The sequence below is a fragment of the Alexandromys fortis genome, unplaced genomic scaffold, assembly GCF_014885135.2.
Source record: "Alexandromys fortis isolate MF-2015 unplaced genomic scaffold, M_Fortis_MF-2015_v1.1 scaffold_67, whole genome shotgun sequence".
NCBI classification, from domain to species: Eukaryota; Metazoa; Chordata; class Mammalia; order Rodentia; family Cricetidae; genus Alexandromys; species Alexandromys fortis.
In genome coordinates, this window is record NW_026067945.1 from 3,135,658 (window position 1) to 3,155,244 (window position 19,587).

A 19,587-nucleotide genomic window follows, 5' to 3' on the forward strand; every position below is an offset into this window, starting at 1 on the left:
TTAAAAGTAAAGAGCACCTTCCCTCACCCCACAGGCTGCTCGGGAACTGAGTATCCAATCCCAGGCCAGGACACCAGAAGATTCTCCTCCGAAGCTCTATCTAAACGACATTTTCAGAGGGTGGCTACTATTTTGTGAAAACCCTGCAGAGACTAGCGGCTTGAGGAAAAAAAAAATCTGAATTCCCTGTAGACTCCAAGGTGCTTGTTTATCAAGTAAAACATCCCTGGTGAATTGGTTCATTTATAATTAAATGTAATAATAAGCCATTGTGGCTAAATTAATTTTGAGCTAATTACATGGGAACTCCATGTCCTGTATAGCTTCTGAAATAAAGAGTCAGTGTCAGGTACTGTGAAGCTTTCCAAGGCTAAAGCCTCCAGGGATGATTCCAGAAGGCCCATGAAGAAATACTATGTTAAAAGGCTGATATTCAGCACCCCTGTAGGCCGAAGAAACTTGCATGACAACTTTGGGGTGCTCTGGAAGCTGAGTAGGGACGGCTTTCTGTGTATATACCTCCGGATACTCTGGGCCCGAGCAAGGTTTCCCGATGGAACCGGGCTGGCTCTAATGATGCCCAGGAGAGCCAGTGTTCTAGTCTCATGGGTTTCGGCATGGACCCTTCAGTACTGTGAACATCTGATGTGCCTGGGTATCTTCACACATAGGATCCCATTTCATGACCCAGCAGAAATCCTCACGGACAAGGCAAGTGTAAGAAAGCTCAGCTCAGTTTGCACTTATACTCAGTGAGTGGCCATGCTCTCCTTCCCCAGAAATGATGGCCATGAAGAACCGCTGCCCCATCCAGACAGTCCTATAAGCATCTCTGGTCCCACTGAGCGTCTTCATTTGAGTTTACGACTCTGCTGGTTCTCCACTTCATACTGACCCTTCACACTTGAATGTATGTGAATCTGGAGATTACTTGAACCCTCTGCTCTGCAATGGTGTAAATGAGGGGGGCAAGGGAACCACTAATGTGAAAACCTCCAGAAAGGGAATCTGAGAGCACCAACTAACCCCTCTGGGATGACTTTATCCTTGGAAGAGAGGCTACCTTTCTCTTCTGTCCTCTTATTAGCTAAGTGTGTCCTTTGGGTGCTGCATTCCTGATTTTGATATACTCGAGTAGTGAAACACCTTCCTTGTTCATCTGCAAATTTCTCTTGTGTTGTGTTTATGGTCTATTCCATCTTATATAGGATGCGAGTGAACATTAGAACACTCCAGGTTATCATGCCATGAAAGGACAAACGGGAACCCCTCCATTATCGGGAACTGAGGTGGTGTGGGAAGTCCTTCTGTATATGTGTTGCTTTTATTAGTTAATAAAGAAGCTGCTTTTGGCCAATGGCTTAACAGAATATAACCAGACTGACACACACACACACACACACACACACACACACACATATATATATATACATATACACAAATATATATGTATATATATATATATATATTTGGAGAGAGAGANGAGAGAGAGAGAGAGAGAGAGAGAGAGAGAGAGAGAAGGCAGAGTCATAGCCTCTGCTGGAGCTCACAGAAACTTTGCCAGTAGACCACAACCTAGTGGTGATGCACAGATTAATGGAGATGGGTTAGTTTGGGATATAAGAGCTAGCTAGCAATACACTTAAGCTATTGGCCAAACAGCATTGAAAATAATATAGTTTCTGTATGATTATTTCCGGTCTAAGCGGCCGGGAACAAACAAGTGGCCTCTGCCAAAACTAAGGCATTAAAACTGTGTGCCTTACCCCAAGCAGCCAGCACCTGCCTGGGGGTGTTTGTAACCACCCCAGGCTAAAATACTTTCTTGGTTATGTGGCTGGTTTGGATTATTAAGGTGACCTTTGAAAGAATTCACAGAGCAGGCCCTTCTTGGGGCTTCAGAAATGATGCATTTTAATCTGAGTTGCTCTTCAGGACAAAGAGATTAGGTCGATGATACCGCCCCTGTGGTTCCCATTGACTTGTGACACTCTGGTCTCCTGAATGGTTTGCCCTTTCCAAGTGCCATGGGTTGTGTCTGAGGCAATCGCTGGCCACTGAGTGTGGGGAGTTTGGAGTCCCAGGGAGTGAGGAGTGAATGCTGTGAGGTGATTTGCCTGTGTCAGGGCCTGGGGCACATGACATTTGTGTTCCGTGGTGGGATGTCATTTCCAGTTGACTATCCTGGACATTTACCCAGCCTTCGCTTTGACCCTGTTTGTGTGTTAAATGCAATGGACACCTCTTTGAATGGCTCCTAACAATCACCCAGATTGTTGTGGCTGTTTGTTTCTAATCCAAGGAAGTCTGGGGCATCCATGAACAGGGTAACAGGAGACACAGAAGGGTCGAAGATTCAGGAAAGGGCAGGAAGAGCCACCCAGCCAGGCTGACCGGAGCAACACCAATGACAGGAAATCATAAGTACAGTGTGTGGAAATACTCGCTTCTCTTCCTGTCTGTGTCTACTTTGACATCTGCTGGCTGGCACCCCCATCCCCAGCACACACACAGTACTAATTGCTTCCCTGGGGGACGTGACTTCTAGGTGCAAAAGAGGCTAAAAGGTCTCGATGGGAATTAACAGGGCGCTGGCTGCCTTCATGGTCCACCCGGGGCTCTTCCCTTCGCCAGCCCTTGCTTTCCCTACCTGTCTTTCCTGGTGCAACGGATGGCAGCTTGCCTGGCACTGACAGTCACATCTGAGAGTTGAGCTCCTTCTTGCTGCCTCTGGGTGGGAACTGAGTGTGGCAGAATCTAGTCTGTGTCGCTTTGCATCTGGGGAAATGGGAGGCAGGATGGGAAGAGCAGCTGTCACTCAGCAGCTCCGTTGTTAGGCGGCAGGGCACGCTGATCACAGTGCTGGAGGTAGGACTCCTCAGACTTACCCCAGGTGCCTCAATAGGCTCTTTCCTTGTGCTGCCTTTGACCCTGGTCATGCCTATGTTCTTCCTCCTTGTCCCTGAATCACTGCGATTGCATCAAGTTCCAATTGTCACTTTGAGCGGAGCATCTTGCAGATTCCCAGAGAACCTCCTTGGCAACCTCATCCCAAGTGTCTTATGGGAAAAGAGAACCCTTGCGATTACTTGATTTCTCAACATTTGAACCCCGTTCTTTGCTTGGAGAATCACCATGCTGCCACCACCACTATCAGTGGTGCTGGTGCTGGTGCAAGTGTCTATGTGTGGCAGTCTTAGTGTGGAGTCAAAGCAACCATCCAAGATGTAGTATGTCCAGCAACACTTTCTTCTCCCAGAATGCCTTGCATCCGGGCTCAAACTTTAGCAACCAACTTGGAAGGAAATGGACGGTAGGATGGACGGTAGTGGTGGCAGGGACAGTGCAGCCACTGGGCCCAGCTCTGGAGACAGAAGAAGCGAGAATGTTGAGTGGATGTACTGAAGTACCAGTTAGGCCAGGTCTGTGCTGTACTTGGATTCCTTGCTTGTGCTGTTGGCCTCCGTATGGTTCTCTCGGCTGCCTAGTGTCCTCTTGAAAGATTCCCTTTGCCATAATTAAGCCCAAAGTTGTCTCTTGCTTGCTTTTCAGAACCGTTACAAGCAACACCTGTCTCCCCCTGCCTCAAAGCCCATCACAGTCCCTTCTCTTCATTCTGTTTTCTTTGTGGATCTCCAAGCTTCCTCTATACAAGGATAGGGAGGGAAATCCATCCGAATGCCTGAGGGGCTAGAAAAACTACACAGTAATTATGATAGTCATTGATAACCCAATGTTTTGGCTTCTTTAATAAATAAGCGAAGCTAAAGGGTGTAAAGCTGGCCACAAGGGTGCAAGCCTCTTGGAGAAGCCCACACATACCCTAGAGCCGTAGTGGAAGTAGCCACGCTGGCAGGAACTTCAGCAGATGGTCCTGGGTGGTCTCCTGAAATCTCTATCAACTCAGGGTGGCACAGCCAAGGTTTGCATAGCACCAAGGGAACACAGATGTGCTGGGAAGCCTCGATAATGGAGTAAGAGGACACAGTGGCACCTGCTTTGACCTGGCTATCAGGCAGACCACAGACAAAGGTGCAGGGCTGTGGGCACCAATGTCTGAGAGCCAATGAGCACTGAAGCGCCGTGCACCATGCCCCCGTGTCTGCAAACATTGACTGTACCACCCTGGATTGACAGGGGCTCTAGGTAGATCACCCAGGGCCGTGTGTGGTTAAATCTCTGAACTCACTGTCAAGGAAAGTCTCCACAAACTGGCCTTGAAAAGTGATGTGTGCCCATTGGTCATATGGAAAAATCAAGATTCTTATTCTTGGAAATTCGCTTATTTCCTGGGAGGGAAAAAAAATGCTGCATTTAATTAAAACAAGGTGAGAAGAAAAAAAAAAAAAACAAAGTGGAGGAATCAATACATTTCCATCTGCCTTTGCTACCTCAGACTCTGTCTTTGCAAGTTCAGGCTTAAAGGTTGTTGAGCGCCTCTTAAGAGTATCCCCAAAAGATTAGCATTCTGGGGCTACCAGGCTGGACCTGAAGTCCACCCCCACCCCTATGCTCATTCCACACATCCTGTCCATCCTTTTCCTGGGCCCTTTGGCTCTGAGTTATTTCAGAAGCATCTCTTTCGGACAAGCATGAACAAATGGTCCCGTTTAACCTCTTGTTTTCATGACAGCCTTGGATTCCACAATAGCCAGGATCACATCTGCCCTGTATGCATTAGTTGCTTTTTCTGTACCGTGACTCGGAGTACAGACACTCCTTTCCCTGTCATAAGCCAGAGGTAGGGAATTTGAGATATTCCCTGAGCAGTCAGCCTCAAAGCCAGGAAGCCCCACGATCTCTATTACTTTAGGTAAGTCCGTCCTTGTGTGGTTTCAGCTCCCAGTGGGCAGCTCACTCCACCCCAACAGTTCCATGCCGGTTTTTTACATTATATTATCTCCTCATTCAGAAGGTGTATTAGCTTCCATCAAGATTTCAAAGGGAAGGGGCTGGAGAGATGGCTCGGTGGGCAAGAGCCTTATTGTCCTTCCTGAGGACTGGATTTTGGTTTCCAGCATCCATGTGGAGATCCCCGTGGAGATCTTGAACTCTCTGATGCACATACAAACATGCAGGCAAAATGCTCACATACAGATAAAATAAATATCTAAAACAAGCAAACAAACCATGCATATAAAAATTTTAAGATGTCTAAGGAAAGAAGAATATAATTTTTTTCAGAGGGGAGCAAGTTCTTACCTGGGGATTAACACCTTGAGTTATATTAAGGTGCTTTCTCCTTTTCATCCCACCTTACTCATTGTTTTGTCCCATTCACACACACACACACACACACACACACACCCGCTCCCCGTTGCCACCGTCGGTGAGGAATGGCTGGAATGAAGGAGGCGCTGAAGCCATAAGAATATTCTGTTGCTGATGGAACAAGCCCGTGGAGAGCAGAACTGAAAGCAAGCCTTTAAACATGAGGTATCGGCCCTAACGTGATTCTGGCCTTAAAGTAGATTTCCCTCAAATCTGAAAATCTTGGAGGGTGGGCATGGAGCTGTTGCTTCACACCACCGTCTAGGAAAGGGTGCACAGCCCAGCTTAGTAAACTCCGTAGGAGAGGACCAGCCTTCCTTGTGCTGGTATGGGGGATGGGCCAGAGAGAAGAGACATTCTCGATGGAGGAGATTGTGAGAGAAAGACACTCTACAAAGTGGGCAGAGAGAGAGTGTGCGAACATTCTAGGTGTGGACACTTCAGATGCCGAGGAAGGACCTGAAAGTGTCTTCAGTTCCCGTTTAGAAGTCCACGCAAGTTCCCACCTTGCCGGGGCATCCACCTGCAGGTCGAGTGATTTCAAGAAATAGTGGTATGGCACATTTAGCTAGAGAGTAAATCTGAGATACAGGGGGCCCATTCCCCTGGGTGGGGTGGGTGTGGGGCTCCGGTGAGATTTACAGTTTCCTGTGTGGGCAGGTGGTAGAGAGCTGGTGGGGGGCTGGTGCTAAGATCGCTGAGGGAGAAGACTGAGGGGGGGGGCTGGTAGGAGACAGGGTTACCCTGGGATGTAAGAGACCATCATGGGACCTCACAGGGTGATCTCTGGATACTGCCCATCCATGCTTAGTGGAAACTCCAGGACAATGGGGAAGCCTGGAGTGGGGGTTTGCTGTGCTGGAGTGGAACCCACTTCCTGGCCGCGCTGTGGGGCAGGAAAACTGCTCTGAAAGGGGCTCTACCACCTTGGTCAACTCAATTAAACCCTGATTGCCCGAGCAATGACACCAAGGGGATGAAAGGTTTTAAATGAGAGAGAATTTACTTAGAAGCCATAACATTCATTTCTTTTATCTGTTCATTTGTTTAGTTTTTTATTTTAATTTCAGTAGAACTAGAACTTCATGAGTTTGATTAAGTACAATTTAGAGTTTCAGCCATTTGGGTCACCACGCAGCTGAAACCTAGTACACCACCCAAGCGGATATGATATAAAGTGGCCGTGAGTCAGCTTCAGGGACAGTGGTGGCAGGATCAGTGATTGTCATTTTACTTTCAAAAGCCTTGGGAGGGGGCATTTTCTTCAGCGTGTAGTCACGGTGTGTGTCCTTGATCCTGTAAATAAGCCCTTACCGGTGCTTCTGTAAGTAACCCCAGTTAAATTGCTTCACCCCCTGCCCCCACCAAAAGAAATCAAGAAAGTCAAAGGAAACTAGTTGGGAATTAATTGGTAGGGGATCCATGGGAGGGACCCAAGAGAAGGGAACAAAGTGTTAATATGATCAAAATACGCTATCTAGATGCAAGAACATGTCCTAGTGAAACTCACCATTAGATATAATTAAAACTCTAAATCAATAAGCGAGAACCTCCCTCTGGTGGGTCTACAATATATAAAAACTGTTACAGCAAAAATAAGAACAGCCTTAATTTTTTTTTTAATGGATGAAGGAACTCCATTGGCATTTCACAAAGATGACGCACAAACTGGCCAAAAAGCACATGAAAATTGTGCACGGTATCTATAGTCATTAGAGAATTGGAATCTAAAGGGGCGATAAAACGCACCTCACACATATCACAGTGAATGCTGACCAGTGTGCGGGAACGGCTGCGAAGTCAAGGAGGATAAGACATGCGGTTTCATTGTAAAGAGTCACGGAACAGCTCCTTTCAGGGGTCAGCTCATAGAAACCACATCACACCACCCTCCATCTCTCAGTGACCAGCCTTAAGGATCAGAACTTGTGTGTGTGTGTGTGTGTGTGTGTGTGTGTATAAAAGAGCATCATAGCATAAAAATACATAAATAAATAATTAATTTTTTAAAAATGTAAGGGCTGTAGAGATAGATCAGTGAGAAAAAGCAGTGGCCACGCAAACCCAGTGATATGGATTCCGTCCCTGAATCCCATGCTGGAAGGTGAGAACCGACTCTCAGAAGTTGTCTTCTGCCTGTCAAATGCAGACCATGGTGTCCCCAGGTGTGCATATTTGCATGTGGGGGTACAAGTACACATGCTAATAATAGATAAAATTTAAAAATAAGAAAAAGAGTACGTATAGCATCATACTCAGACACTGGGAACAGTCTGGCCTGCTTAGGTTTTTTTTTTTTTTTTTTCCTTTGTCAACTTGATACAAGCGAGTCATTTGAGAAGAGGAACCTCAAGTGAGAAAATGCCCCCTCCAGACTGGCCTGTGGGCAAGCCTGTGGGCAAGCCTGTGGGGCCTTCTCATAACTGATGATGGGCGGAGGAGGGCTCAGCTCGCTGTGGGTAGTGCAAGCGGGTGGTCCAGAGTGCTATGAGAACGCAGGCTGAGCAAGTCATGGAAAAAACCAGTAAGCAGCCTTCCTCCATGGTCTCTGCGTCTGTTCCTGCCTCCAGGTTCCTGCCTTGAATGCTTTCTCTGACTTCCTTCAGTGACGGAGACCTGACAACTGCAAGCTGAGAGAAACCCTTCCTTCCCCGAGTTGCTTTGGGCCCTGGTTCTATTATCGCGTTAATAGAAACCCTAACGCACACCCAAGGGCTTGGAATCAAACAAGCACTGAAAGTGGTTTGCCTGTCCCATGGAATGTGGCTCAGCGTTCCCAAGACTCGTCATTATATCCACCACATGGCGGGAATCTCTAAAACAATGCTGAGTAAAGAGGCCAGATGCAAAAAAAAAAAAAAAAAAAAAAAAAAAAAAAAAAAAAAAAAAAAAAAAAAAAAAAAAAAAAAAAAAAAAAAAGAAAAGAAAAAGAAAAAAAAACCCACAGACTGTAAGATCCCACTTCTGTAAATCCAGAACAAGCAAAAGGAAGCCATGCTGATAGAAGTTCAAAAGTAGTTGGTGTATGAGGGAATGTTCCAGAATTAATAAATACATGCGGTACCTTGTTTCCAGTGATGGTTACACAAGCACATGCAATTGGCCCACCCCATCCAACGAAACGCTGCTGATCTGTGCATTTTATTGTAAATAAATTATGCTAATCTTTTTTAAAAGTTAGAGGTTTGGCTCAATTTCTTGTAGTAGGCATCTCTCCATTGCAGCTTCAGGAAGGCCTCAGCCCTCCGCTCCATTCCTCTGCCCGCCCGCCCCTGGCACACCCTTGTCTTCCCTGCCATGATCTCTAACTGCTCTAGAGTCATCTCCGCTTCTAAACCTCAGCACGCTCTAAATCATAGTGTGTGTGTGTGTGTGTGTGTGTTTCTCAGCAAAATACGGATGTTTTGAAACCACTTTCCCCTCTAAAGGCCCCCTCCTTCCTCGTTAGCTCCGTGCTTGGCCATTTCATAAATAATGCAGTTCCCTCTCTTGTCTCAGTTACAAATGCAGCGCTCTCTCTCTGTCTCTCTCTCTGTCTCTCTCTCTCTCTCTCTCTCTCTCTCTCTCTCTCTCTCTCTCTCTCTCTCTCTCCAGTCCATCTTCCTCTTTCCAGTGACCTCTTGGTTTCTCACCTCTTGTTTAGCAATCACCCTTGCCTTCACTTGACTAAGAGCTCACCCGACCCAAAGGACACTCTACTCCAGGCTTAGCACATTTTTTGAGGTGTGTCGCTCTCTTCTAAGTTTCTTTTGCCAAAGCCAGGTGGCTGCTGGGCTCCCTGCTCCAGCCTGAAGTCTGTATGGGAAGTCCCTTTGTGTAAGTGGTCTCCTAGGAGATACCGGGGCCTATGCACACACCCTGCAGCCAGGACAATACATCCAGCATCAGTTTCTAAATCACAATGGTTTTGAACCCTTGCTTGCTGTATTGGAAGCTTCCCAAAAGTCATACTCTCCAAATACTTCCTAACACCACACTGACCAGACAAGGAGTGGGTCCCTGTCAGCAAAGCTGGAAGTATATAAACCCAAGCCTCCAGTTCTGCAGATGACCTCAGTGAGGTTGGGGCCTTCCTGTCCTTCCTCCAGATTACTCTTCTTAACCTCATTTGGGAAGCAGATAGTATCCTTGCCCAATCCATTCAGCTCTGTGCTAGGGTTATCCCCTAAGGGCATCAAAGGCTGTCCTGGAGTCCAACCCAGGTCCTTGAAGATCACTTCTCTGGGCTGCTTCCAGCTGTTAACGGCATCAGGGAGGCCCACTCCGGAGAGACGCCAGCTCTAAAAAGGCCAGTGGGTGAAGCCCTGACAACTGGGGTCAGAGGTCAGGCTGATGACTGGTAGATAGGGTCCCCAGAACCAGTCCTATAAGTTGACACATTTTCTCAGATACACACAGTGTATTAGCCCACACGGGCTAATAGTAAAAGAACGAGCAGGGCAGAGGTCCATTAGGAAATAATACCACGGAGAGGGAGGGGCTCATGAGCCCCCACCTCTGGCTGAAGAGTTATTGATTATTGATGGCTATTGGAGGAGAGATAGTTTTCTTTAAGCAAGTAGCCCTGGTAGATCAATCACATCTCAGGGGATGGCCTCGCACTCCTGCTTATATAGGGCCCAACAGATTATTAAAAAAAATTAATTAAATTGTATTTTAATAATGAGGACGAAAGTTGGAATGGGGGTGAGAAAATGGGGGTGGACCTGGAAAGAATTAGTGGGGAGGAATAGGAGGTGAATATGGCAGAAATCATTTGTATACATGTATAAAATTCTCAAAGGATTAATCAAGGCATGATAACTTTTAAAAGTGATGCCAGGAGGTGCCATGATGTCCTCATAGGGGCAGCAGCAACAGCTTCTTGGTAGACAAAGGACCCCTGGGGAAGAGGGAGGTTATTTTTTCATAGAAGAATATAGCCCACATATAGGGTGAGGCATACTGGGAATGGAGGTGCTGTCTCCCAGGCCCAGCCATGAGTCCAGGGCAGTTTCATTGATCCGGGGAAGCTAATTCTTCAGGGAGGCCGGTGGCCACTACATCTGTGGTCCAACATAGTAAAGTGGATGCTGTGGTGGGGGATCATTCCTAGGCTGACAGCATCCTAACCCATCCCTCCTCTGACCCTCTGTCTGTTTAGTCCCAACCCCCAAACCTGTCTGTGGGGTTAAAGCCTGGAATACAGCCTGACCCTGCCTAGGTTCACTCGTGTTGACAGGTTGCTTTGGCCAGCCTCTATCTCAAGAACTGCTGGCCTTGGGCTACCCCTCCCTCTGGGCCCAGTATCAGGTGTCACAGGAGAACCATGCAGTGATACCAGAGGTAGGATGGAAACAAAGTGGGTTGATGAGAGAGGAGGCTGGGAAGGCAGGCAGAGAGACCCAGAAGGCATGCCCTTCTTCCTTAAAGATGGTAAAGGGATGCCCACGGTTGCTTATGGGAACTGAGAGCTGGGTTTCTGAACGATCACCAGGCCAAGGACTAGAATTTCAAGACCTATCTCCCAGCCCTATGCCTTCTAGCTCTGCCCTTGTGGCAGCTGACAGTGGGCAGTCGTGATGGCCCTGCCTCACTCTCCGGCTCTTTGAGGCTCCACCCACTTTCATTTCTGCTCTCCTGTTCAGCTCCCTGACCCACGAACAGTCTCCGGCTAAAATCCCTGCAGATTCAGCCCAGTGGGTCTATCCTCCTGTCTCCGTACTTCGCCTCTCCACATTCTCACACAGTCAGCCTCTTCCTTGGTGTTCTGGGGTAGCTTAGACAGCTCTCCATAGATTGCCTCTACCAGAGAGGCCCACTCCGTAGCTTAAGTGCACTAATTCCAGAACTGAGTTCAGCACTAAACCTTCAGTTCAGTTCTGGTATTATAAAAGGTATTGCCCACAGATAAAAGCCGGTGTTTGTATCCTACACCTTAATTCATATGTTGAGATCCCAACAACCATGGTGGAGGCATTTAATCTAAACTTCGGGAAGTGTCTCAGTTTCTCTTTCTCTTGCTGTGATAAACACCATGGTCAAAATGACTTGGGGAGAAAAGGGGCTATTTGGCTTGCATGTCCCATAACACTCCATCACTGGGGGAAGTCAGGGCAGAACCACAGGCAGGAACCTGGAGGCAGGAACTGATGCTAAGGATGCCAAGGTCATGGTGGAATGCTACTTACTAGCTTGCTCCTCATACTTTGCTCAGCTGTCTTTCTTAAACCACCCAAGGGCCACACCCTTAGGTTTGGCATATACCCCCTTGTAGGCTGAGCCATTCCACATAAATAATTATCAAGAAAACAGTCTGATGAAGGCATTTTTTTTTCAACTCCTTTCCACATGACTCTAACTTACATGAAGTTGGCAAAATCTTAAACAGGAGGTGACTGGGCTGTGAGGGTTAAGGCCACATGCTAACACAGGCCCTGTGGGCTGCCTTACACCCTGTCTACCATGTGGTTACACAGTGAGACATTGGTGGCGTGTGGATTCTGGGGCCCACAGGGGGTTAAGATGAAAGAGTTAGAGTGTCTAGCTTATGTACCTCTACCACAAGGGGCGGGGGAGAGGCACCTCAGTAGGTTGGGAATCCAGAATGCAAGGTGCTTAACTTGTACCCCACCATCCAAAGAAGGCCAGTGTGTGATGTCCTATGGAGTATCCAGCCCCTTTCTCAGATGGGTACCTGGGCACTGCTCTATGTCTCTATGGAAAGACACCATTTCTTCAAAGACTCTGCGTTTGCCCACAGCCGTCAAACTCATAGCTACAGTGTGACCTGCTCTCCTAGTCTGGCAAGTCAAAGCAGGATTCTTTAGCAAGCGAAGTTTAGTAGAAATTAAGGAAGGTTACATTTTCTGCACATCCGAGTCTTAGGAGTTTTATACTCACTACCAATACCTAGGCCTAAGAGATTTCGTCTCGTCTCATTCTCCCGTGGGAGTCAATGCCAGCAAGATTTCCTTGGCTCCTGGAGCTGTTTGCTTCAGATCTGGGTGGGGCCCAGAAGGAGTAGTCACAACTCTGGAGGAAACTCCTTCGGATCCCTGGGCATGGAGCCACACGCACATGTAGTCACTGTTGACAGGCCTGCCCAGGGCCTTGGAGAACCATTCACCTCCAGACTGCTTCCCAATGTCCGCTCCCTCTGCTCCCTCTCCTTTACCCAACTTACCCACTTTTTCCCGCTCCAGGAAAAATATTTGGATATTACACACTCCTCCAGTCACCAGTAACAGGGGACAGAAGATGAGGGCAGGTCTGTGGTTGCCTAGGTGACCTCAGAGCAGTTCAGTCCCAAGCAGACAGCCCCTGAGGAGGCTTGGACTGGGTGTCAGCTTCCAATCTGAGGAAACTAGCCCCTGCAGCACCTAGGTACGGTGCCAGGGATTTGAGAGCTCAGAGCATCTATGGGCTTCACATCTGTGTTCCCAACACTCCTCTGCCCTTGACCAGCTGGGGCTTTTGGAAGGCAGGGCCGGGAAGAGCTAGTGTGAGTCCTCATATCTTATCCATTCTTGCTGTCCTTCCTTCTCGAGTGTTTCTCTACTTCCCTTCAGACGTTAGCAATATTGTGGAGGCCAGAGGCTCACATGGCTCAGGCTAGGAGTACTGATTAAACATAATTCATAATTTCAGACAGAAATTAAGTCAGAGATGGATTCTTCTTCACTCACATCCTCCCAGAAATCTCAGACACAAACATGCTCCTGGACCCTGTGACACTTCTGCTGGCCCCTCTTTTTTTTTTTTTTTCTCCCTCAAAGCAGAAAGGACAAAATGGCAAGAACAAAATGGTGACTCCCCTTCACCAAGTCCTTCTCTCCTGGAGTCCATGCTCTCTTCCATGCCTCTGCCTTTGAGTGCTGGGATTAAAGGCATGCGCCACCACCGTCCAGCAAATGTGTCCCTTCTTAAACTGCCAGCAAGATGGAGCCTTCCTCTCAGGGTCTTCTTGTCAGTCATTTGACCACCACAACAAGTAACTTATATATGTCTTTAACAGTTTACCCCCTTTAAAGTATGGCATTAGAGACGTATGGGTTGCCTTGGTCCGTAGAGTGCTTTCCAGCAAGCATGGGACACGGGGTTTGATCTTGAAGACTGTATATATCAGTGTGCTGTATGCATCTGTGATCTTGGCACTTGGGAGGTGGGCAAAAGGATCAGAAGTTCAAGCGCATCCTTGGCTACATCCTGAATTTGAGGCCAGCCTAGAATCCCTGAGAATATGGGGGAGGGAGGAGAGAGAAAGATTGATTATTTTTAGAGAGGCCTTGGCCCCTGCAACTGTAGCTTCAAGGACGCATGTCAGGCAAGCGTGCCTACTCTAATTAGCTCCATCTTTTAAATTCTTGAAACAGTTAAGGCCATACAAGAATTTTCTTTCCTTCCCTAGAGATCAAATCTGTGCCTTCATCAACATATAAGAGGTTGGAGATGCTCATCTCTGGTCCACTTTGAAGTTTTGGGTGAGGCATATAGATTCTCACCCGGCAAGGGCTATGCAGTGTCTGGGCCTGTCTGGATTCTTGGAGACACCGCCTTCTCCTTCTGCGCCTCGTTCTCTTACCTGTGAAGCAGCTTTTACAGTGTCATTCTAGAGAGTGTCTTGAATGTTTATGGGAACAACTACTGCTAGTTGGACTGACTTGGATGATTCCTGTGTGGGGCACTGTTCTGACTAATTTCATCTTTGCATCTGCTGAGGAAGTAAGTTCTATTCTATCCATGTGTACAGAGGAGCAAGCTTAAGGCCAGGGAAAGACACAGGGAATTTTCAAAGCCACATGACGCATAGGTGGCAGAAGTGGGGTCCTAACTCAGGCAGACTTCAGGGAGCTCCTGCTATGTTCAGCCGGCTCAGGCAGAGAGGCAGCTATGGAAACCAGCCTCAACTGCATGAAAGGGCTACATAGAACACAATCGTGACCTCAGTACATCAGACACCCCAATATTTCGGGAGAATTTGGCCATCTGGATGTTTATTTAACATTCCCAAATTTAAAATGTCAACCTTTTCAAACTTTCTGTGAGGGAAACCCAAAACAACCTAGCACTATCTCCAAGCCATCTCCAGCTCAGGGGTGGTCTGTCCATGACATTCTGGTGAAGGCCAAGGAAGGTGGGTTTAATCTCACCCAGTGTTCCATGGGTTGTGGCTGCCTGGAGAACAAGGTTGAGAAGACTTCAGAGTCTGGCCTCTGAGAAAGACTGTGGCAATCCATTGGCAATGTCTGCTATGGGTACAGCCTGGGAGAATTATATCCCCTATGCCATGAGTTTGCCTCAATAGGTTAGATACTATGCTGGAGAACCAGTGGTCAGTCCCACCCTGATTGCTCAGCCCTTCAGGTCTGAGACAGCTAGAGGAGGTAGAAGCCTCGGGAAGATGTCTCCACTCAGCTCAGCCTCCAGCTGGGTTCCAGCACCAGCACAGGCTCCAGCAGTGCTCCAGCGCATCCCTAAGCCGCCGATCTAGCGGTTCCTCGGGCTCCCTGGGCCCTTCTCAGCAAGGCCTGACAACAGGCGGCGTTCAGGCTCCAAATCTAAACCACCTGAAAGAGAAAAAAGGAGAGGAAAGGGCAGGGCCCTTCACCTGAACCCACCAAAGTGTGCCCTGGGAGGCTCGCCAGGAATGTGATCAAGGCTCATACCATGAAAATGCTTTTGGGAAGATAAAAATGATTGGCATGCCTGTAGAAAAGATGTGTCCACATCTCTCCAAAGGCTGTGCATATGTGGAATTCGAGAACCCAGATGAAGTGGAGAAGTCACCCGAAACACATGGATGGAGGGCAATTGGTGGTCAAGGGAACATGGTTACTGCTTTGTTGCCCCCCCCCAACCACCATCTCCACCACCCTCTCCCATTACCCCCCTAACTCCACCACTCCCTTGGCGATTCAGCCCACCCAGCAGACCGCTTCTACTGCCTCCCATGTGGCGCAGGTCACCAGCACAGATGATAAAGAGGTCTCGTTCCCCAATGTGCCCGCACCCCCATGCATAAGAGATCTCCATCTCCCGATCTCCCCGCAGCACAAGAGCCCCTCCAGTTCCAGCTCCTCCCCACAAGCAGGGACATTGATGCGTACCTCTGTAACTTATGTTCCCCGGGCTCAGTTTTGTCCTTTCTCTAGCCAAAATGAGGAGGATCTGGTGGGAAGGATCCCTTCCCGGGGCAGGCTTTGAAGAGAGCAGTGGAGATATTTCCTCTGCAGGAGGAGTCTGGCTGCAGAGGTACTGTTGACTCAGGAATGTGCCCTGTAGTTTCCTGGCTAGAAAGTTCACCCCTTCCAGTTCTCGAGAGTCTGGCTGGTAGCAGAGCCAGCTGGGACAAGCAAGCCTCCATAGGGCAGCGTGGGCAGGGCGCCGTTTTCCACAGACGACCTAGGACCAGTCAGGCAACCTGGCCCTTGCGGCTGCTGGTGCCACATCTGCGGAAAGCGGACCAAGCTGCTGTGCTGTTAGACCTGACCACGTCCCCTACTGAGTCCCTCTTCAGCTTCTAGGGTTAAACCCTTTTGAAGGGTTCCTCTGCCCCATAAAGGGTTGTCTTTCCCTATCCCCACGTCTCCGTCTCTCTCTCTGAAATTGGTGAGACAGTTCTACAGGGTCCTCGTGGAACCTACCCCCACCCCCACTATCATCTGCCATCCAGGGTGATGTTGCAGGTTAACCTTGGCATTAGTCTCTGCCTCTTTCTGCTTTTTATTGTGCAGTCGGTACTATAAACTTTGATTTGCATTTTGTAACTCGGTAGCGTTTTAGATGAGGTGTGCGCCCGCACTTGTGTAAAGTGAAAGGATTGTGCTGATTCAGCCTAGGATTAGAATGCAAAACAAAATCCCGTTTATCTATGCTCTGATTAAGTAAGTGCCCCTGCTCCAGCTCTCCTCCCACCCAGAGCGCCTTCGGATTCAACAGCTTTTCAGTGTGCTTGACAGGTTCCCGGTGCCAAGTACGCCACACGTTTGACCATTTCAGCTTCGTCTAAGCAGGAATGAGTTCTGTAATCTCCAGTGCTGCCGCAGGAAGCCCACTCTACCCGAACCTTTTATGGCTCACTGAGGCTTCAATGGTGCCTGGCGAAGGGCCATTATACAGAGCACATTACTTGGCAAAAGTTCTTCCCTAAGGTGCCTGCTGCCCTGCCCTCCTTTAGTTTCCACCTCTGACAAGGGCCTTGAATCTCCACCAGAGTCTCGTTTTTCTCCATTGGGAAATTCTCAATCCCCTTTCTGGGGCAACAATCTCGTGTGATTTGAGCACACCCTCCGTCCCTCTCCTAGTCCTAATTTTCTTCAAAATGTATTTTTCCCCAACGAAGTCAGTCTTGCCTTGAACCGTTCTCACATCAGCTACAGAAAACTGAGCTCGAAGACAGGAGGGTTTCAGTGAAGCCACACAGAGGCCACTCTTGACACACCTCAGCTGGGTGTCACTTCAGACGTCATGGTGGTCCCACCCACTGACTGATATCTTCCCTTTCTGCAGCCCTGCTTTGCTGAGTCCTGCGAGCGCTTCATCTGATCCCCAACTTTCCCCAGTTGTGAAATGGATTTTCTTAGCCTCACAATGAGTTCTCTGAGAACATGCCTACTTGTGCTTCTTCATTCCCTCATTTTGCAGATTGTTCCTGGGCCCAGGGTAGAACAGTATCTATGCTCTTGGTGTTTAGCCCTCCTTTTGAATATGCAGCAGGGACCCTTCATAAACACTCTGGTTCTATGCTAGGCCTGGCCCACTCACGGAACTCACCCCAGCTTGCTCTGGGTCCATGCAGTTGGAAGTTGCCTTTTCTAGCTGTGTTGATATATGCTCTAGGGAGAGACCACAGTCACCAGGCCTAGGCATTGCCCTTGATCCTGAGCTAGGCCCTTTCTCCCTCTGTGTAAGAGTTTGTGTAGGGAGTGAGGCGGGACTCAGCATGATCAAGTGTTTCCCAGCTTCATGTATAACCATACTCAGGAAGAAATGTTGAAGATTCTCCATCTACCCCTTGCAAACTTTCCTTATCACTCCGAGTCTTCCGAAAGTCTCCTCTCCTTGCAAATGAGATGTAAAATACAAACACAGACCCATGACTTCAACTTTTGACTTGGGATTTTCAAAATCGTTTTTTAAAACATAGAAGAGAAAAATAATCTTAGGAACCCTGGCTTTTTCTGTAAAAAAAAAAAATAATAGTGTTACTTTTTGAGAGAGAAAAGAAAAAAAAAGATTTACTGGATTTCAGAGAGAACTAAGTAAGTTGGAGCATGAAGTTTATTTTCCAAAGAAACGAGAAGAGGAACCGGGCGATGGTGGCACGCGCCTTTAGTCCCAGTACTCGGGAGGCAGAGGCAGGTGAATCTCTGTGAGTATGAGCCCAGCTTGATCTACAGAGCAAGTTCCAGGACAGCAAGGGCTACACAGAAAAACCCCTGTCTCAAAAAACCCAAAAAATAGAAAGGGCGGGAGGAAGACAGTGTACCCTGTGGACAGACCCAGCCTACCGAGGCTCAGGAGAAGAGATGGCTGCCATTCTCTGTCCTGCCAAGATGGGTCAGGTTCTTAGGAAAAGAAAGGACCCTGTAGACAAATTTTGGGAAACCTAAAGGTGGGGCAAATTTTCAACAGATGCCTGACAGGGAAGCAATTGAAAAGAGACCTGGGTGCGAGTTACGTCGAACGATGGAGCCTTGTCAATCTCCTATAATCCTGTAGACGCTGGGAGTGGAGCCCACACCACCTGCTCAGCAGACACAGTCACCAGTGGCCAGACGGGCTGTGCAAACTGGCAGCTACATGAGGATACGCTCAGTCCCATAGACACTGACAGTAGCAAGTTCTGTGGTCTCAGCCAATGTCGGTTGAAATGTATGTTGGTAGCTAAGGCTGAAAACATCATATATCTCAATGGAGATCAGAACTGAATGGTCGCTATAGTCAGGATAGGATAGGCTCTGCTGCAGTAACAAATAAACTCCAAATCTTAGTGGCTCAGTATGTGAGAGCGTTTTCCTTTTCATTGTGCCATTGCTCGTCTGGGAATTTTCTGAATAGCCTCCTTTAAGCAATGACAGAAGAATCCCAGCCGCTCAGGGACTATAAGACACCTTGTTCTATGATTCCAAGTCACCCAGTTTGTGATGTTTTGTTAAGCAACCCTAGAAAACAAACAGAATTAGTGGTTAACAAATTTGACTACCCAGAGGTTTCCATGCTGTGAGGAAGCCCAGGCCACATGGGGAAGTCATACAGATCTCTAGCTAAACCAGCCGAATACCCAGGTCCACCCACGAGATATATGAGCCAAGCTGTCTACAAATATTTCCAACCCCCAGCTGTCAAATCTCTATCCATCCCATCGCAGATGCCCACGAATGAGGCCCAGGCACCATGATGCACGTAGCTCCTGCACAATCTGTGACCATGATAAACAGGTGTCTCACCCCATCGAGGTGAGGCTTTCTGAAGCAAGAAGGATATTCTCAAATCGAATTATGTCAAAACCCAAGTTCTGAGCCCAGCTTCTCCGTTTCCAGAACAGCCTTCTCTCTAGTCCCTAGTGCAGGCTCAAAAATCCTTCTGTCTCAGAGGGTGCGAGGGAAGATCTTTGCCAAGTCTTGTTATTGGGGAAACAGGGCTGGCACAGACAGGTTAGACTCTAGTTAATCTTGAGGACCACTCTGTGTCTGGGCAAACCATCTCCCTTGTAGACCTTCTTTGAGCTTGGAGAATGCGCCAGCATCCCGGAGGTAGCCATTGAGTCTAGCACTGGCAAGGAGATCTGACCACTGCCTGCTTTTCTGATTCTGAGCTAATTCCCTTCTCGGTCCAAACACTTAAGAGAGGGCTAGAAACTGTAGGCTTTGCTTGAATTAGTTCCCATGGTTATTTTGCTCTTGGGCTCAAATAACCTTAGAGCTGCTGGGAGGCAGAATATAAGCTGGTGTCTGGTTGCCTAAGTTTAAATTCTAGCTGTATACTTGATGGTCATGTGACCTTGGAGCATTGCATAACTTCCCATGACTGTTTATTCATCTGCAAAATGAGATAATAGGAACGCCCAGAGGTCCTCAGGAGCCCAGTCAAGACGTTACCAGGTGAAACATCAAATAGGGGATAACCCAGCATATAGTCAGTCCACAAGTAGGTGTCGTCTGCATCGAGAGGTGGCTAGTTTTCTTCATTGCGTTTCAGATGACTTGACAACCTGCAAGCTTCCTTGCGAGGGGAAGAAATCATTTTAAGTAAACCTGAGAATGTTGTTCTGTTTCGAAGGTGCGTTTTGCTTTGTTTTGCTGTCTTGTTTCAAGGACTCCAGACAGACTTAAG

At 48.0% G+C, this 19,587-nt stretch overlaps 1 pseudogene; it reads left to right on the forward strand.

Annotated features, from left to right (window-relative positions):
• Window positions 1-14,494: 14,494 nt before the first annotated feature.
• Window positions 14,495-19,043, forward strand: LOC126505913 (RNA-binding protein with serine-rich domain 1-like; annotated as a pseudogene).
• The last annotated feature ends 544 nt before the right edge of the window (window positions 19,044-19,587 follow it).